We start from the raw sequence: 20,323 nt of genomic DNA on the forward strand, positions 1-20,323 counted from the left end.
TTTTGCCTGCCTGTCCTCACTTGCCTAGAGCCCTTACCATGATTCTTCTGTAATATGCCTCCCAGTCCATGAAATGGTCTGTCTCCCCCAATCGATCAATCCCATATTTAACCTTAATTGCACCTTATTTGCTTTTAGTTACGTTGGACATGCTAAACACCGATCATTGATTCCTTTGCATTTTCAATGTAACAGCCTTTTTCTGTACTTTCGTTTTTTTTCTTCAAATATGTATTTCTTTTTAATTTACCAATCTTCTACGGTCCAGGGCTTCCCATACTAAATTGTGAAACAGCGCTGATACCAGGCGTTCTTAACTCAGGAATGATTCTAAAGAGTCTCTAGTAATCAGGTTTGCTGTGAGTTTCAGTGGGTGGCCTTTGTAGAGTTAATAAACGTCTGTTAAATCCTGATTTACTAGCACACTTTACTACGAATTGTTCATGTGCATTATTAAATGTTTTGTGCATCTGATGAATTAATAGCTATTTTGCTACAAAAACAGCTGTTGCTTACAATAGTGTTTAACAATTAGATAGCCAGGAAAGTCTTTTTTAAAAAATAATTTCTGGGTTTTCTGCCTTGCCTTAAAAATTCTCTTTGAACTCTAGATTAGAGACAGATTTCTTAATTTTCTTCTAAAAATGTTTTTAATCACATTTTAATCCTTAATCCTCACACAGTATATTGGTATGTGGAGTGTGGTACTGGATGCAATTAATTTTCCTCCAGTAAGACGGTCAGTTGTTGTGGTATCATTTATTGATAAACTATCCTGACTGAGTGATTTGAAGTTCCATCTTAATTAAACAATAAATTCCTATATATACCTGTATAAGTTTCTCGACTCTTCTCTGCCAGTAATATTTATTTATGCCCATAAAACGCTCTTTTGATTACAATAGTTTTATATTAACTTTTAATATTTAGGGGTAAAAATATAATGGTAGGTAATGTGTGTTGCATCTTAAGGGCTCTAGGTGCTTCGGAGACATTAAATTTTTTATGCAGCTAAGGATGTCACTACTCTCATGATTTTCTCTTTGGTTCATGTTTTGGAACAGCTATATTGAAAACGAATTCACATGCCATACAATTTCCCTGTTCAGAACAATACCATTCCATGTTTTTTAGTATGTTCAAAAAGTTATGCAACCATCACAATTTTAGAACCTTTTCATTACCTCCAAAGCACCCTTTGGCTGTCATACCCCCATTTTCTTACTCCCTTAATATCTAAGCTGCCATGAGTCTACTTTCTGTTTCTATAGATTTGCATTTTCTAGATATTTCTTGTAAATGAAATCATACAAACTTTTGTCAATAGTTTCTTTTCACTTACTATGCTTTTCAAGGTTCATATGTATTGTAGCATATATTATTCCTTTTTATTGCTGAATGATATTCCATTGTATGGATATAATGCATTTTATCTCTTGATCAGCTGATAGACATTAGCATTGTTTCCACATTGTGGATGCTATGAATAATGCTGCTATGAAAATTTGTGTGTATCTTCTTCTGAAGACATCTTTTCACTTGTCTTGGTTTTTGTATCAGTCAGGGTTCTCCAGAGAAAGAGAACATATGTCCCTGGACCATATTGTAAGATCAGATAGATCATTTATACATATAAAAATAATATAATGAGGGGCCGGCCCTGTGGCCAAGTGGTTAAGTTCACACGCTCTGCTCTGGTGGCCCGGGGTTTTGCTGGTTCAGACCCTGGGTGCGGACATGGCACCGCTCGTTGAGCCATGCTGAGGCAGCGTCCCACATGCCACAACTAGAAGGACTCACAACTAAAAAAAATATACAGCTATGTACCAGGGGGCTTTGGGGAGAAAAAGGAAAATTAAAATCTTTAAACAAACAAACAAACAAAATATAATGAAATTTATTTCAAAATATATGTCTAATGAAATTTACTATAAGGAACTGACTCATGACCATGGAGCCTGAAAAGTCCCATGATCTGTTTGCATTTGCAGACAGAATGCGAGACAAAACTCACCCACTGACTGTCTCATCTACAGCTCATTGCTCAAAGTTTCCACCTGCTGTCATACAGGCTTTAAGGATTAAAGAAATCAACTAAACTTCATCAACTCAGCTTTATTTACTCAGTTCATACAATGCCTTGCCTCCACCACATGGAGGTTTATTAGAGAACAAAACAGCAAGAGAAGATGGAGTGCCACCTTTGTTTAGTTGATTTGAATGTCCTAAAGAGGAAAGTGGGAAAACTAATACAAAATCAATTCATATGAAAGTTTTTTGAGTAAAAGATTTTATTTTGGTGATAAGCATGCAATAATAAATCACAAAAGGTGACCCAAAAAAGCTAGAGGCCAGGAAACCCAGTGATGCATTTCAAAGGCCTGAAAGCCAGACAGCCAACAGCACAGCTTCCAGTCCGTGTCTCAAGGCCTGAGAACCAGGAGCACCAAAAGCAGGGGAACATTATCCGTGCTCAACAGTGCGGCAAACAAAGAGAATTCAACTTTCCTCCACCTTTTTGTTCTATTCAGGCCCTAAAGTGGATTGGATAATGTCTACCCACATTGGCGAGGGCAATCTGCTTTACACGGTCTACTGATTTACATCCTGATCCCTTTCTAAAATAGCCTCATAGTTGCACCCATAAATAACATATTCCCAGATGTCTAGACTTTCAGTCATGCAGTCAAGTTGACACATAAAATTAACTATCACACGTATATACCTAGGAGTAGAATTGCTGGGGCATATAGCGACTATATGTTTACCATTTAGAAGAACTACCACACTGTTTTCCAAAGTGGCTGCATCACTCACAATCCCACCATCAATGTATGAGGGTTCCAGTTTCTCCACGTCCTTGCTAACACTTGTTATTGTCTGTCTTGTATATTTTAACCATCCAGTGATATGAACTATCTCATTGTGAATATGATTTGCACTTCCCTAATGATTAGTAATGTTAAGCATCTTTTCATGTGGTTGTGACCATTTCTATGTTTTCCATGGAGAAATGTTTTCAAGTCCTTTGTTCATTTTAAAATTAGGTTATTTGTCTTCTTATTTTTGAGTTGTAAGAGTTCTTTATATATTTTGTACATAATCCTTATCATGTATATGGTAACATATGTGAATTGCAAATCTTTTTTCTATTCCATGATTGTCTCCGCTTTCTCGAGTGTGTCCTTTGTATGACAAAATTATTTAATGTTGATGAGTCTTCTTTGAAGTACAAAAGATCTTAATTTCTTTTTTCTTTGAGGAAGATTAGCCCTGAGCTAATATCTGCTGGCAATCCTCCTCCTTTTTGCTGAGGAAGACTGGCCCTGAGCTAACATCCCTGCCCATCTTCCTCTACTTTATAAGTGGGACGCCTGCCAGAGCATGGCTTGACAGGCAGTGCAAAGGGCCACACCTGGGATCCAAACCGGCAAACTCCGGGCCACCAAAGCAGAATGTGCAAACTTAACCGCTGTGCCATTGGGCCGGCCCTGAAAAGTTCTTAATTTTGATGAAGGCCAATTTATCTATTTTTTTCTCTGGTTGCAAGATGCTTCAGGTATCACATCTAAAAAGTCATTGCCAAATGCAATGTTTTGAAGATTTTCACCTGTTTTTCATTTAGCAATTTTATAGTTTTTGGTCTTACATTTATTTCTTTGATCCATTTTGAATTAGTTTTTGTAAATGGTGTAAGGTAAGGGCCTAACGATATTCTTTTGCAGGTGGATAACCAGTTGTCCCAGTACTATTTGATTAAAAGATTATTTTCTTTTCCCCATTGAATTCTCCCCGCACCCTTCTCAGAAATCAATTGAGAATATATGTGATGGCTTATTTCTGGACCCTCAATTCTATTCCTTTAATCTGTGTGTCTGTCATCAAGCCAGTAACACACTCTTTTGATTACTGTAAATTTGCAGTAAGTTTAAATTACAACTTCAATTCAAAGAAAGGAAAAAGAGACAAATGGAAAACACAATAAGATGACTAAATGGAATCCAAACTGCCGGAGTCCAGCTCCAGCAGAGTCCAGGTTCCTGAGGGAGAGACGGAGTCGGCGCAGTGAAGAAGGGGACGTGAGACTTGGGTCAGTGCAATCAAGTCTGTCTTTACTGCGCATGTGTCGTTTTTATATTTTTCAGGATTAGTACAGAAATAGCTCTACAAATATTCTCAGAGAGATAAGGAAGTATAAAGCAAGTCTGTCTTTACTGGTTTAAACAGCATTTTTATATCTTTTTTAGCAGGGGATAAATATAGCAGTACAGATGTTCTTGCAGAGTAAACCACAAAGCATTCATTGATAAGTATAATCTTACAGGGAACAGAGTTAACTTTTAGGGGGGAAAGGTTAACTATCTTTTCCTGCACAAAAGCGACTTCAGCAATTAAGAAAAGACTTCTATAATGTTTTGCCAAACACATGCAGGGGAACAATACACTTTTCAACAACTAACACATGGAGGAACACTCCAATCAACTACAGAGGAAGAGGTGCATCCACTCCCACCAGGGAAACTGGGGGAAGAGCAAAACATCAACCAGAAGGAGGCAGCTGCTTTGATCCAAATACTCTCTTCAGAACGAACCCCTCATTAGGGAGAAAAGTTCTCCCACTACCTATGTGCGTCAGGGGGAACTTGCCCCTTACGATATTCTGAAGGCTTATGCAGGTGGTCACATATTTTTCTCAGTACCAACCCCGCGGGGGGAGCATGCTCTTTTCTCTAAAGTGGCCATCTGGAAAATTACAGCATGAGTAGGAAAATGGGGTATAAGACAAAGGGAAGAAAAACAAGTTTTTAAAGTTCAGCATAGCTTGGGGAAAGGCCGGCTCTTCATATTCTCGCAGAGGGGCGCCCTGCACCCCTCGGCTCTTCTTGATTGGCTGGACCCTGTCAAACAGCCGATCAAATGCTGCCTCGGCCCCGGCACCGAGCTAATTAGAGTTACATTATTTATAAATGGATTGAGTGCATCCATAACGGTAAGGATTATTAGTTGCATTTTATACATATCAAGATTAATGCAATGGAATCATTTGAATTGAATACTAGCCTACATAAAGGACAAGCAGGAGAAAATGTGAAATTCGAACGAGGTATGTCAATTAGTTAATAGTATTTTATCAATGTTAATTTCTAGGTTTCATAATTACACTGTGGTCACCTAAGATGTTACCCCTTGGGGTAGCCCAGTGTGGGATATACAGGACACCAATGTCCAATTACGACCTCTCTGGATGCCTAATTTTATTTCAACATGCTAAGTTTACTAAAAATCTAGATTTCAAAAGTTTCACCTCTATGATGTTTTTAAAGAGACGTACAAACTGGATAAACTAAGATTGAGAAACAAAAGGAAAACAATATGATAGAGCTACATAAAAATCTGACAAAATAGATTTTATTGGAATGCACATTCTTATACACAAAAAGGTTACAGATAATTTTTTTTTTAGATTTTATTTTTCCTTTTTCTCCCCAAAGCCCCCCGGTACATAGTTGTGTGTTTTTAGTTGTGGGTCCTTCTAGTTGTGGCATGTGGGATGCTGTCTCAGCATGGCTGGCTGAGCAGTGCCATGTCCGAGCTGAGTATCTGAACCGGCGAAACCCTGGGCTGCCGAAGCAGAGAGCGCAAACTTAACCACTCGGCCACGGGGCCAGCCCCTATAGGTAATTTTTGAAAGGTTCCATTCACCAAGGAACTACAATTCTAAAACAGTATGCACCTAATAACACAACCTGCAAAGTGTAGCAAACAAAAAGGGAGCAAATGAAAGGAGCATTACAAAGCCACCATCACAGTGGAATATTTTAAGATGCCCCTCTCTGGATGAGACAGTGCAAGGAACATTCAACAGTCATCAGAAACCTGAGCAAAACAGTAAACAAGCTTGACCCATAGACACGGATAGCACAGCTGACTACAGGGAAAAATACAGATTCTTTTCAAGCTCACATGGGACACTTATGGAAATTGAGCACAAACAGGCCCAGAAAGTGTATCTTGAGCACTTCCAAAGATTAATATAATTCCCTAAACACAATGCAATTCACTTAGCAATCAACAACAAAAACATAATAAAAACACTGTATGTTGAAAATTTGGAAACATATTTTGAAAGAAGCCATCTGTCAAAGCACAAACTGTAGAAGAAATTAGATATTTATAATAGAAAAGTTAAAAAAAAAACCCTACTTAACCAAACTCTGTTGGAGATTCAGCTACAGCAATATAAAGATAGTTAAAGCCTAAAATGATTACATAATAGGAACAGAGGAAGTCTGAAAAATAATGAGGTATGCATTTCATGTTAGAGGTACAAAAAGAATAATAAAATATAGTCATGCATTTCTTAACAATGGGGATACATTCTGAGAAATGCATAGTTAGGCAATTTTGTCCTTGTGCAAACATCACAGAGTATACTTACACAAACCTAGATAGTATAGCCTACTACACACCTAGGCTGTATGGTACTAATCCTACGGTACAAGCTGTATATATGTGTGGCCACCTATGTCATATGTGGTTTGTCATTGACTGAAATGTTGTCATGTAGTGCATGACTGTAAACACAACAAAACCAGAAGGAAAGTAAAAATAAATGTAAGAACAGAAATTAACAAAATAGAACATTCAGAGGATTGAAGTGTGTCCCCCCCAAGATTCATCTCTTGTACCCCTAATCCCCAAGGTGGTGGTATTTGGAGATGGGGCCTTGAGAGGTAATTAGGTTTAGAAGACATCATGAGGGTGGGCTCCCCAAGATGGTGTTAGTGCCATGATAAGAAGAGACACTGTAGCCAAATTCAATGGGTTTCTCTCTTGGCAAGTGCACAGCAGAAAAGCACAACCAAGGCAGAAGTAGGTGAAGAAAAGTTTTATTGCTGCCCAAGCAATGGAGAACAGTGGGGACAGCTCCCAAAGCAGCGTCTCAGCTCAGTGCTGGTGGAGACTTTGTACACCAGGGAGCAGAAGATACAAAGTTTACTTGTAACAACTGTGTTCATTAAGGCACAAGTGTAGCATGCATATATGTTATGACACACATTGCATGATCTAAAAATGGCTGTTTGGAACCTCCCAGAGGAGGAGAACTCAGGATGCCAATGAGTTAAGGTAACTTTAGGACAATTCGTGCTGGACCAATTCGTGGGGCTATTGCTGCAAATGTGTGAGTTTCTCTGCAAGATAGCAACATCTGCAAAAGGGGCTATTGCTGCAAATGTGTGAGTTTCTCTGCAAGATAGCAACATCTGCAAAAAGGGGCCAGAAACTTCTGCAAAACAGAACACACAGTTTCTTCTTGTCTGAAAAACATTTCAGAGACCATGTTAGTTGTGGATCAGATCCTCAGTAATGCTTCCTTTGCCTGGTTCCCTGGTCACAACACCGGAGAGCTTGCTGCCTTTCTCTCTGCCATGTGAGGACAGAAAGAAGGCATCATCTACAAGCCAGGTAGAGAGCTTGGTACTAGGAACCAAGGTACTAGGAACGTACCTTGCTGGCATCAGAACTTGGAAGTCAGCCTCCAGAAAATCAATTTCTGGTTAAACCATTCAATCTATGATATTTTGTTACGGCACCTGAGCCTAGTAATATAAAACACAAACCAGATATACAGCAGATTAATAAAACCAATTTTCTTTGAAATGAATTAACAAAACTGAATAAATTCTCTCAGGATTAATACAAAAAAAAATGAAGAGTCACAAGAAAATGATAGTAGGAATGAAAAAGGGGATATAAAAGGTATGTGATCACAAAAGACACAACCACTACAAACATAAGAAACAATAAATTTGAAAATAGAAAAATTCCTGTAAAACATAACTTGTCCAACTGCCTTACGATAAATTGGAAAATTTAGCAGTCCTACGACGATAAAAACAATTTAAATTATTCCAAATATGGAAACAAAACAAGCAACAATGGCAACAGGTAATCCAGCTTCAGATGATTTTTCTCTTTTTTTTTCTTGTTGAGGAAGATTCGCCTTCAGCTAACATCTGTTGCCAATCTTCCCTTTTTTAATGAGGAAGATTCACTGTGAGCTAACATCCATTGCTAATCTTCATCTATTTGGTATGTGAGCCAACATCACAGCATGACCACTGATAGACAAGTGGTGTAGGTCTGCGCCCAGGAACCGAACCTGGGCCACCAAAAAGGAGCATGCCAAACTTAACCACTGGGCCACCAGGGCTGGCCCAAGATTCAGATGATTTTGCCAGTGAATTTTGATTCATATAAGAAAAATAATTCCTCTCATAGAGAAATTGTTTGAGAATTTGCAAAAGGAGGAAATACTCGTCTTTATACACAAAGCAGGGAAGAACAGAGTTAGAAAAAAATATGACATGATGTTACTCAAAAATACTTGTAAAAAGCTTCTGTAATCTATCAGCACATAGAATACATTCTGGTATAAGAAAAAGATAATCCTAGGGCCAGGCTGGTGGCATAGCTGTTAAGTTTGTGTGTTCTGCTTCTGTGGCCGGGGTTCACTGGAACAGATCCCGGGCATGGACCTATGCACTGCTTATCAAGCCATGCTGTGGCAGGCATCCCACATATTAAAAAAAAAAATAGAGAAAGATGAGCACAGATGTTAACTCAGGAGCAATCTTGTTCAGCAAAAAGAGGAGGACTGGCAGTGGATGTTAGCTCAGGGCTAATCTTTCTAAGAAAAACAAAAAGAGATGATCCATTATCTCAAAGTTCATTTTTTCCAGAATTACAAGGTTACTGTAACAAGGGAGATCAATTAACTCATGATACTTATATTTTTAATCCCTTTTATTTGTGTTTTCACTCAAATATTAGATAACTATCACAGGCAGATAAATTCTAGAAACTTGAATGAGATCAGCAAACAAATATGATCATTTCAGAGGAGTCAGGAGAAAGCATTTAATGCATCCATAAGGCATTTATGAGAAAGCAAGTGCTCAAACCATGAAAAGTGGGATAAAGCCTTAACCTTGTAAAATCTACAACAACAAATACAGTGAAGGGTAAAGATGGAAAGCATAGCCCACTAGCTTAGGAAGAACACAGGACACTGCTTTCACTAACCCTAGTCATTGTTTGGTCACTAAACCAAGAAAACATATAAATGATTTAAGAATTGAAATGGAAAAGCAAAATTACCCTTAATTACAGAAGATATGATTGCCTATGCAGAAAATTGAGAAGAATATTTTTAAAATTAATATTTATTTTATTTATTAAGGTTATGAAAGTTAACATCCTTGTGAAATTACAGTTGTACATCATGATTAGTCATGTTGTAGGTACACCACTTCACCCCTAGTGCCCTCCCCCCACCCCCCTTACCCCTGGCAACCACCGATCAGTTCTCTTTGTCCATATGTTAACTACCACCTATGAGTGGAGTCATACAGAGTTCGTCTTTCTCTGTCTGGCTTATTTCACTCAACATAATACCCTCAAGGTCTATCCATGTTGCTGTGAATGGGACGACTTTGTCCTTTTTTATGGCTGAGTAGCATTCCATTGTATATATACATACCACATCTTCTTTATCCAATCATCAGTTGCTGGGCACTTACATTGGTTCCGTGACTTGGCTATTGTGAATAATGCTGCGATGAACATAGGGGTGCATGGAACTTTTGGAATTGCTGATTTCAGGTTCTTGGGATAGATACCCAGTAGTGGGATGGCTGGGTCATAAGGTATTTCTATTCTTAACTTTTTGAGGAATCTCCATACTGTTTTCCATAGTGGCTGCACCTAAAAATTAATATTTTTAAGACAGTTTAACAAGGCTGCTAGAGAAAATTCAACATACAAAGACCAACTGCATTTTATAAATTGAGAATTAGAGAAATTAAATAAAAATGTAACATACACAAGTCAGAAAATTATAAAATGCTTAAGAATAATCTAATCAAAATATGCAGAGTCTCTTTTGGAGAAAGTTGTAAGATATTGAACTCCTTTGAGGAAAACTTAAATAAAGGGGGAGAAACACTTTCTTCATGGATTCAAAAGTCCAATACAGAAAATACTCCATTCCCCTTAAAATGATTTACTTAGAGTTTCAGCAAATGTCTAATAAAAAGCAGACCTACTAGGATTGGAGGAACCTCACAAGCTGCTATGAAATATGTATACAGATCTCCCCACAACTTGCTGATCACCAAAAGGAAAATAGGCAGTTCACAGTGCAAACTCGGGACATGGGCTCCACTTTACACCAAGTGATCAAAATTAGCATCATCAATGAGGGGAAACATGAAATCACAGGCCTCTCTATAGTGATACCCTTGAAATATCCATCTCTTTTTTGGTATTCAACCCAAATTCAAAACCTGAATCTAATTGTGAGGAAGCTTCAAAGAAACCCTAAGTGACAAACACTCTCTAAAGGAAATGGCTGTATTCTTAAAAATTCCCCATAACATAAAAGACAAAGCATGACTATTATGAAAGGCTTGAAATTGATTAAACAACCACTAAAAACAGCACGTGACCCTGGACTAAAGGGGACATTTTGCAATAAAGGACATGGGACAGTTGATAAAATAGGAAGATGGAAGACAGATCAGATAATATCCTTCTTCTTGGGTAACACATACTGAAAATACTAAGGGGTAAAATGGCATGACATATGCAACTTACCCTTAACTGATTCAGGAAAAAAAATCACAGACACTGAGAGAGAGAGTGAGAGAGAATGAATGAGAAAGAAAAAAGGAGCAAAATGTTAAATATTAGGGAATCTGGGTAGAGCTACACTGAACTCCCTTACACCAGTCTACCACCTTTTTCTCTATGTCTGAATAAATTTCAAAATTTTAAAAAGAAGCCAAGAACAGAAAAGACACTCCTAAAGAAGAACAGTGGCATAGGAAGTAGCTCTATCAGGCATGAAGAAATATGGTAGAGTTAATATAACAAATATAAGCGGCATTGGTGCAGAGATTAGACCAACTGACCAAAGGAACAACATCAAGCCCTGAACACACCCAAATAAATATGGAATTTGTCAGCGGCTAATTTGACACTGCAGATCAGCAGGGAAAGTTGAGCTTCTCAATATGTGATCTTGCGAAAATGTTATGTCCATTGGAGGAAAAATTAAAATAGACATATATTGATACCACTCACACAAAAAACAATCCTGATGGATTAAGGACATACATTTGCAACAAAAGCTATACAAATTTGGTAAGACAAGGTAGTAGAACATATTTATAATGTCAGGGTAAAAAAAATTCTAAAATAAGATAAATGAAAGGTTAAATAAATTTGCCTATGCTCAAATAAAGAAATCCTTTTCCTTAAGAAAATACAAAACTGAAAACACATACAGTGGAAACAACTGCAATCATGTAACTCACAAGTGATGAGTTCACACTGTCTAACAAAAGCCTTCAAGATTATTTTTGACAAGACTAATTATTAGAAAAACCAGCAAAATACATGACCAGGTGTTTCTCCAAAGCCAAAGCAATTGTAAACATGTTCATGTTACCAATAATCATGGTACGGCAAATTAAACCTACAATGAGATTATCATTTCACAACAACTTTGGGAAAATATTATAATTAACTAATAAGGTTGAACACGTACAAGGGGAATAAATCCATTCACAAAGGCATAAGTCAATAATGACAGATTTCGTAAACACTTCAAAAATAACATAAGGTAGCTAACTCCTTGTTATGGAGTATGTCCATAAGTAGTAAAACCTAGAAAGAAAAATGAAGACACAGTAGATTTGTGCCTGGAGCTTAATTTATAAAGGTCACTGAGTGAAGACATGAATAGACTAATATCATTAGAAGAAAAGTTTATTACTAACAATCCCAAGAGAAGGGTCATGGGAAGCCACGCAGGGCTAAATGGGGGAGCACAAGAGTGGGTCCAGAGGCAGAAGTAAGGGGAAAGCACAGACTTTATTGGGGTGTCCACAGGAAAGGCAAGGCAGGGCAGAGTAAACATCTCAGGACTGGCTAGTTTGAATATTTCTGCAGTCTCTGGGGTAAAGGGAGGTCTATAGTGGTCTGGTACCTGGTCCTGGGTTGATTTAGGGCAGGGGAAATAGTGGTTTGCTGTGTAAGAGTTAGACAGAGGTTGCGTATGCAGCTTTGGATTGCTTGGTTTACATATGAAAGTTAGATGCCAACGCATATTGTTTACTATCTTTAAGATTAGCTAGCACTGGGAGGGGGAGTCTCTCACCAGCTAACCTGACCCCAAAATGTGAAAGCATCATACTATACAACAAATTAAAGTCATGATTAACAAAATTGGTCCCCAGATCAGTTGACATTATACTAATGAAACTGTGGAGTGACGAAAGTGGAGATTTTTAGAGGAGGGTATAAACATCATTAGAAAGATTTTATTATGAGAATAAGAAGCAGGGACACTGGTAGAAGGATAAGGAGTCATTGTAAGCCAGCCCATGTTCATCTTTTTCATTATGTATGGCGTTAATCAAGAAAAAAGATCTGAAAAATTCTTGGAGCATCTAGCAATATCTTGGTGGAGTCACAAAGTGTGTCAAAATTATGAGTCTAATGGGTCTGGCCCTGTGGTGTAGTGGTTAAGTTCAGCACACTCTATTTGGTGGCCTGGGTTCACGGGTTTGGATCCCGGGCATGGACCTACACCACTTGACCACTTGTCAGCCATGCTGCGGTGGCGACTCATATATAAAGTGTAGGAGGATTGGCACAGATGTTAGCTCAGGGCTAATCTTCCTCAAGCTAAAAAAGAGGAGGGTTGGCAACAGATGTTAGCTAAGGGCTAATCTTCCTCAGCAAAAAAAAAAAAAAAAAAAGTATGAGTCTGACAGTAATTGAAGTGGCAAGTCTGGTAGTTATGTTGTCGGAGGGTATGAACTAAGTTAATGAAGAGTATGAAAAGATTAGTGGTTTTGTGTGTAACCCAGGGGAAGAAGTATCTGTGGTTGGAGATGCAGGACAGGAGGTCATGGTGGAAAGCCAGAGGGGTGCAGTAGGAGAAGGCACTGGGAAGAGAGTGGTCCTCTCCCCAGGGGGTCAAGAGGTTGACTGATATGAGTCAGGCATCTCCTGAGGAAGTCAGTAATTTTCACTAATTGTTAGAATCACATAGACAGGAGGAACCTCTATCAGATTTCCCCAGAGGTGTGCAGGGCAGGGATGTTGGTTCTGGCGGAAAGCAGGGAACAAACCAGGATCATGGGCTAAGCAACAAGCTCAGAAACACAGTAAAATCTCTATTATCAATAGTAAAAGGAAAACTGTGCTGTGTCCAATTGTGCCTTAGTTGAGGGAGTCCAAGAGTGTCAAGAATTGGGTGAAATCTCCAATGACAAGGTCTTGGGCTTGAGTAGTGTGACCTGACGTGATGTTACTGCCAAGGGGAGTCTTCTACTTGCCACAAGACAAGCCAACAGTCAAGAGGCATGGTGGTAGGAGAGAAAGGGTCTTTTTATTACAGCTTGCCAACAATGGGGAAGATGGCAGACTAGTGTCCTAAAGAACCGTCTTAAACCTACAAAATTTTGAAGCAGTTTTATACGGCAAACAGGCTGAAGTGGGGGGGTGTCTTGGAATGTTGACCATCTGGTGTAGTCCTTGAGACCACAGAGCATCCCTTTCTCTTGTCACCAGTGACAGATACCAGCAGAGGGCTTTTCCCCACAGGTCCTTACATCCTGGGAAAAGCTGAAAGAACGAACTTTCTGCTTTATCAGAGTAGGGAGCTCTATGTATAAGCCAAGGCTACAAAAATAGCAGAGCATATTTCTCACAAGCAGGGGTGTACTTCTCTAAGCTACATGCAAACTAAAGCAATGTTGACAAGGACAGGGGGGTGTCTTGTGGCTCAGGGTCACTTAGTCCTAACATGGTTCCTCTCTATAAAATGGCTTCCCTTATGCTAACCTATGTTAACCACTGGCTGTATTTATCTTAGTTATTTGGGCGGCAATAACGTCATTACCAGCAGTGAGCTTCTGTGCCAAGGTGACGTCATCTAGGATGTGGGACAAGGGTATCATTTCCCAGATGATATCCTACTCAGGTCGCTGTGGATCTCATCATGTGTCATGTTTGATTGAAACAGTGACATATTTGGAGGGTTTGGGCCTGTGGATTGTAAACCAATGAAGGCACTCAGACCAGTACTCATAAGACCAACAGGCAACAGAATGGTGTGCAGCTGAACTTGACAGGTTTGCGTTTGTGTGTGTGAGTTTAGCCTCAAACGGATCCCCTATCAGATGAGCAGCTGCCTGGCTCACCAGATAACTTTGGTTGATGGGTCCCAGGAAAGTATGCACCCTTGATCTGGCCTCCAGCTCTTATGGGATTGAAAATTGATAACGATAGGTTAAGGCTCAGGGCAAGATAGAGACCCACTTACAGGCCCATTGATCGGACTGAATTTTCAAAGGATTGTTTGAGCAGATCATTAGGTCTCCCAGTTAAACCGGCTGTCTGGGATCCATCAAGAACATGAAAGTTTTACTGAGTGCTTTTTCCAAAAGCCTAGTATAGTGTACTTTGAGAAGTGAAATGTACGCCTTGGTTACTATTGGAAATTTCTACAATTCCAAAAGGAACAAAGAGTGTCCTGACAAGACCTTGTATTGTTGCCTCAGGATATGTAGACACGTGTCTAATTCTGATTTGTAATTTGAGTGCCTGTGAGGCTAGAGATTCCCAGAGATCTTGACCCTGAATGGACAATTTTTAGGCAATGGCCCTACAGTTAACAACAAATGTGAGGATGGGGCCATTGTTGGCCAGGGCATCGAAAGCCAAGATGACTGCCTGAAGTTTGGCCAAGTGTATTGTTTTTGGAGTCTTGTTTTGTATCAGGGACGTCCTGGTTAAGAGACGGAAAGCAGTAACTTTCCACTGTGCTCCATCACATACGACGGTCAGCAGTGCCATCCACATAGTTCACAACTCTCACTGCTGTTTATTCAGTCCATCCCAAGGGCTCCTCAGGTAGCCAAGAGATGGATTATTTATTTACTTATTGCTTATTTCAGTTTTAAGAACATATAATATTGGCTTCTTCAATGGAGGAGTGGAGATAATCACCTCTTTATTAACTAGGTTTGTACAGTAAGTTTTAAACCTTGAAGACCCTGTTTCAACTCACATTGAGACATAGTAACTATTTTAATGAGGGGTCCCTGGGGGTCCTGTTTTATGAAGACAATTAGTGTCAAAGACTTACTTTAAGTTCAATTTATTGTGTCAGGACATCCATGTCCAAGATGGCATATCTTAGTGAAATGGGAACTATGGCTGGGAAATTCAAGCACAGCTACAACTAAAGTGAAGCACACCTTTTTCCTCTATTTTTGGTTACTTTTAAAAAAAGTATAGGGGAGTATAATGTGTAAATGTAGCAGGATGGGGCCCCACGATTAACTGTAATTTGAGTGACAATATTAAGTCTATCAAGGCTTGTCAATTAGTGTGTTTTAGCAAATGCTATTTAGAAGTTATGTTGTAGAGGCACAAAAGCCAATCAGTGCACTTTTTGTCTATTTGGGTTTTTTTGAGGAAGATCAGCCCTGAGCTAACATCTGCTGCCAATCCTCCTCTTTTTGCTGAGGAAGACTGGCCCTGAGCTAACATCCGTGCCCTTCTTCCTCTACTTTATATGTGGGACGCCTGCCACAGCATGGCGTGCCAAGTCGTGCCATGTCCACACCCGGGATCCGAACCAACAAACCCCGGGCCGCTGGAGCAGAGCGTGCACACTTAACTGCTGCGCCACTGGGCCGGCCCCTTGTCTATTTGTTATATGCATTATTTAGTATATAAATTTTTTACATATTTCTTACATATATCATAATTATATGTAACAATATATTAGTATATACATTTTAATATATAAATTTTGGATTTCCAGTTTGGTCAAATCATGGATCTCTTTTAATTTACAATCTACATACAGTTTAGTAATTTATTATGCATCTATATTAAACTATTATACATATATAAATTATATAAATATATATAATTTATGTAGTTAACCTTTATTTTCTTTCCCAGTATCTGGGGTTTGTCATTGCTGATTTTAAATCAGTAAGTAATATAAGACCAGCATTATGTCTCTTAGACCTGGCATTTTCTCCACACAAAGGATTCCAAGTTGCCTTTGGGGAGGGAGGGAAGTTTGTAGTCACCTAAATCCACTTGTTTTCTTTTCTTTTGTCTCCTGTCTGATCCTGAGATGACAGGTTCTTTGCTGTTTTTTGGGGGTGTTTGCCTGATAAGCTCCCGGTGGTCCTGAGCGGCCCCTGCTGTGAGCGTGGCCTCCCTTTCTAAGTGTCCCTATCAACCTCAGAGGGTCCAGAGGTTATATCCAAGAGAAGAATTGTGGTGGAACACTGATTCTGTGATAACTTGGTTTTCAGGAGGATGCTCCTAGCTTGTTGACAGACAGCGGCACTCAAGACTGCCCGAGTGCACTGAGCTGGAGATCTAGAACCTCACGTGAGCTGAGAAGCCCCTCACGTGTCTTAGGGGAAGCAAGAACAGAGTTCCTTCTCCTTCTCCTTCTCCTTGAAACATTGAGCCATGGTGTCCATGGATGAGGTCCCTTCTGTCCTATGTCTGGCAGTGAATTGTTAACAGCAAAAGCAAGCAGCACTTAAACTTTTCAGAAGCCAGGATTTTCTGGGGCGGGGGTTCACTACACTAGCTACTGATCAGTGGGAAGGGATTGTCCAAATTTGGAATCAAATGGGTGAGTATCTGCCATGGGTTGCAATGACCAGGGGAAAGAGAGTCAATGACATTTCTGATGGCCTGTGAATGAGGGACATTATTTACCTTGGGCCTTGTTTGTCCACCAGAGTAAGAGAAGAATTATCCATTTAAGGAGCACTGCCTGGGGCTCACTGCCCAGCCCCTCAGCCCTCCATGGTGGCTCCTGGTGGTGGTCTTTCAGGGTTCCCAGGCCAGTGGATCAGTCTCAGTGCCCTCAATGCACTCTGAGGGTAACACTGCTTGCTTCCTTTTCCAAGAAGCCTTCACTGTGCCTTTCAGCCTCTGCCTCTTAGCCCTAAATGCTCCCATGGCCTCATCTGATAGGACATTCTGTCACCAGTAAGGTGTCGTTGGGGACTTCTCATACCCTCAGTCTTACTACCAATACTAAGGATCTGGGTCACTCTCTTGTCACAATTTAGGATGGAAAACCATGGCAGGATAAGGCTGACACTGCACCAGGCAGTGAGGGCTACAGCACAAGGGCTCCCACAGCCAGCAGTACCCTCCCAGGCAGAGCTGGCTGTCATGCACAGGCAGTTAGTAAACCAAAAGCAGTCTAGAGGCATGGTACTGCATTGAGCAGTGAGTCACCCTGCTGGCTGCATCAAATGATTTGTGCCTGTTACTTTATAAAGGTGACTGAGTGATGACACAGAGAGGTTAATGCCGTGGAAAGTTATTAGTCACACAATCCCAAGAAAATGGGACACCACACAACACAGGGCCACAGAGGGAAGCACTATGTCATTAGGAGGGAAAGCAGGAATGAGAGGAGAGCTTTACTGGGATTTCTGCAAGGGCAGGCAAGGCAGAGCAGGGTACAGCTTAGTACTTGACTCTGAATCATTCCAGTGGGCTCCAGGGTGTCATGGCCGTGTCCCTAGTTGTCTGCGACCTGGCTCTGGGTTGGTTAGGGCAGGTGAAATACTTGGTGTGTGAGTTAGATGAAGGAGGTGGCTGGAGTATGGGCTCTGGATTGGTTGGTCTGCATCAGAGAGATGCTCCCAAGCAAGAGGTTTACTCTCTGTAGGAAGCAGCTGGCCCTGAAAGGGGTAGTCTCTCCAGCCACAAAGACTCCAAAGCTGTCAGAGAATCATACTATACAGAGAATGTGAAACATGATCAATGCAATGGTTAACAAAGTTCAAACATCAAAGTTTCCTCTTGGAAACTGAGGAGCTCACCATTCTGTTTTTTTACGTCAGTACATATCCACTCTCACACAATTTTCTGTATGTATGCTATAAAGTTTAAGAATGGGAAAAATCACAGAGCAGCATAAAAATAAGGTCAGAGAAATAAACACACTGCATTAGCAATCAGAACAAATACAAAATAATTTAACCCGTAGCTGATATTTCACTTTGCACTTTAAATTGTTTAAATATTGTTCACAAGCACAATAACAAAAAACAGAAAAGTAGTAAATAAAATATTAAAAAATAACATAACAAACATGAATGATGTTTGGCATCATGAAGGCAGGACAGTCATCTCCAAAGGTGTCCATGTTCTCATTCCTGGAACCTGTGAATATGTGTATTAACCACATTTTTAATTTTCTGTTTTCTGATGGTTTCATATCTTGGAGGCCTTCCTGACCCTGGAGGGTCTGCTCCTCCTAGGGCTAACCAACTCCTAAAGATAAAGAAAACTGACCAAGAACACCACCTTCACAAGCAAACCAACCAACGCAGTCTATACCCTCAAGCCCCTCCTTCACTGGGCTCTCAAACTCTGGGCATCAACCTGCCGTAATCAGCCCTGGGCCAAGCACCATCCAGGAGATCCCCTGTGCCCAAGAGCCTGCTGCAATTATACAAATTAGCAAACTTTAAGCCTGCTTACCCTGCCTCGCCTATTCTTTCCCCCATGAAAACCACAAAAAAGGCTCTGGGTCACGTTTCCCCCTGCTCACCCTGCCTCCTGACCTGCCCTTGCTGCGCAGCCTGCTGTTCCTCCTGTTTCTAGAGAACTATGGATCACGATAAACTTCTCGCTTCTTGACTGTCATTTCCACGTCTGTGTGTCTTACCAGATCCAATTAGGACAAATCTCAGGGACCCTTAAAACAACATGTTGAGGTCACATGGCAGAGTGAAATTAGGGTTGTACAACAGCTGACCTTAAAACAGGGAGATTATCCCGGACTATGCATCTGGGACCAGTGGAATCTCAAGTGCCCTTAAAAGCAGAAGAAAGCAGACTAGGAGAACCAGAGAGATGGCAGCACGAGGAGTCCAACTTTCATGTTGCTGGCTTTGACAATGGAAGAATAATGAGACAAAAGCCATCTAGAAGCTGGAAAAAGCAAGCAAACAGAGTCAACTCTGCCTGAACACAGTCCTACTGACAACTTGATCTTAGCTCAGTGAGATCCTTTGAGTTCTGATCTCCAAAACCATAAGACAGCACATTATTGTTGTTTCATGCCATTAACACTGAGGTGATTTGTTACAGCAACAATAGAAAACTCACACACGATGCAAAGCTGGAATATTAAAGTATAGACTATCAGGCCAGAGGAGCACCTACCTTTGTTGTCTGCAACGCCCAGCCAGCCCTTCTCTCAGGAATCTCTCCTAAGGAGGCCATGGCACACCCTCCTCCACAGTCAGCGTGTGAAAAGGTCCCCGGTGACCGTCTCATTTCTCAATCAACATTTGATACAGTAAATTAGTCACTACTCCATGCCTGAGATTCATGGGCACCGATCTTAATTCTATTTCAATTTCACGGGCCATTACTTCACAATATATTTGCTACTTCCTCCCATGATCCCAACTGCTAAAGGCAGAGGTGTCCCAGGGCTTGTCAACCTTGCAGTGAAACACTCTACTGATTACAGTAAGTGCCATCTATACACTGATGACTCACATTAAGTGCTCAGCCTGATAATGAACTGATTTTGCTCATGGACCAAGAATTCATCAGACAAACAGTCCCATGGCTGGTACAACGATATCGTAGGGGGAAAGTGTTCCTATGTTTTTTAGCCAAAACATATTTGTCTGTGGCTTTCCTCATAGTACAAAATTTATCATCCAAATTGCAGGAATGTATCTGATTTCCAGAAAAGAAAGGGGAAGGATAAAAGGCAATAATTAAAGAGAAAAACTCAGATGACATTGCCCCCCCCATTTTTTAAAGTTTTATTTTTTTATTTTAATTTTATTGAGGTATAATTGATAAATAACATTATATTAGTTTCAGGCATACAATGTACTGATTTGATATTGGTAAATATTGCAAATGATCACCACAATAAGGCTAGTTAACACCCTTTTAAATGGCTCTACCTCCTGTCTCAGGCTTAATCCTATTAAATTCTAGACTTGGGAGGTCTTAAAAGACCCCATACCAACTTTCACAAGCTGCCATGTCTCCCATTACTGTCAAGGGAGACTTAAAAGGATTCCACGTTTAGCAAGACTATTTCCAGACTTACCTGGACCAACCCGATTCCCCTTTCCACACACATTTTTCAACCATTCTGCTTTCCCACACGGCTTAGGGGAAGATATCCCACAATCCAGCAATAGGAAGC

At 40.2% G+C, this 20,323-nt stretch overlaps 1 protein-coding gene across 1 annotated transcript in view; it reads right to left on the minus strand.

Moving 5' to 3' along the window:
• The window catches only part of LOC139084153 (zinc finger protein 846-like), a 145,568-nt gene that overhangs the window by 31,377 nt on the left and 93,868 nt on the right, over positions 1-20,323 (minus strand). The gene's annotated exons all lie outside the window — the stretch shown is intronic.

Source organism: Equus przewalskii, chromosome 6 (genome assembly GCF_037783145.1).
Source record: "Equus przewalskii isolate Varuska chromosome 6, EquPr2, whole genome shotgun sequence".
Lineage (NCBI taxonomy): Eukaryota > Metazoa > Chordata > Mammalia > Perissodactyla > Equidae > Equus > Equus przewalskii.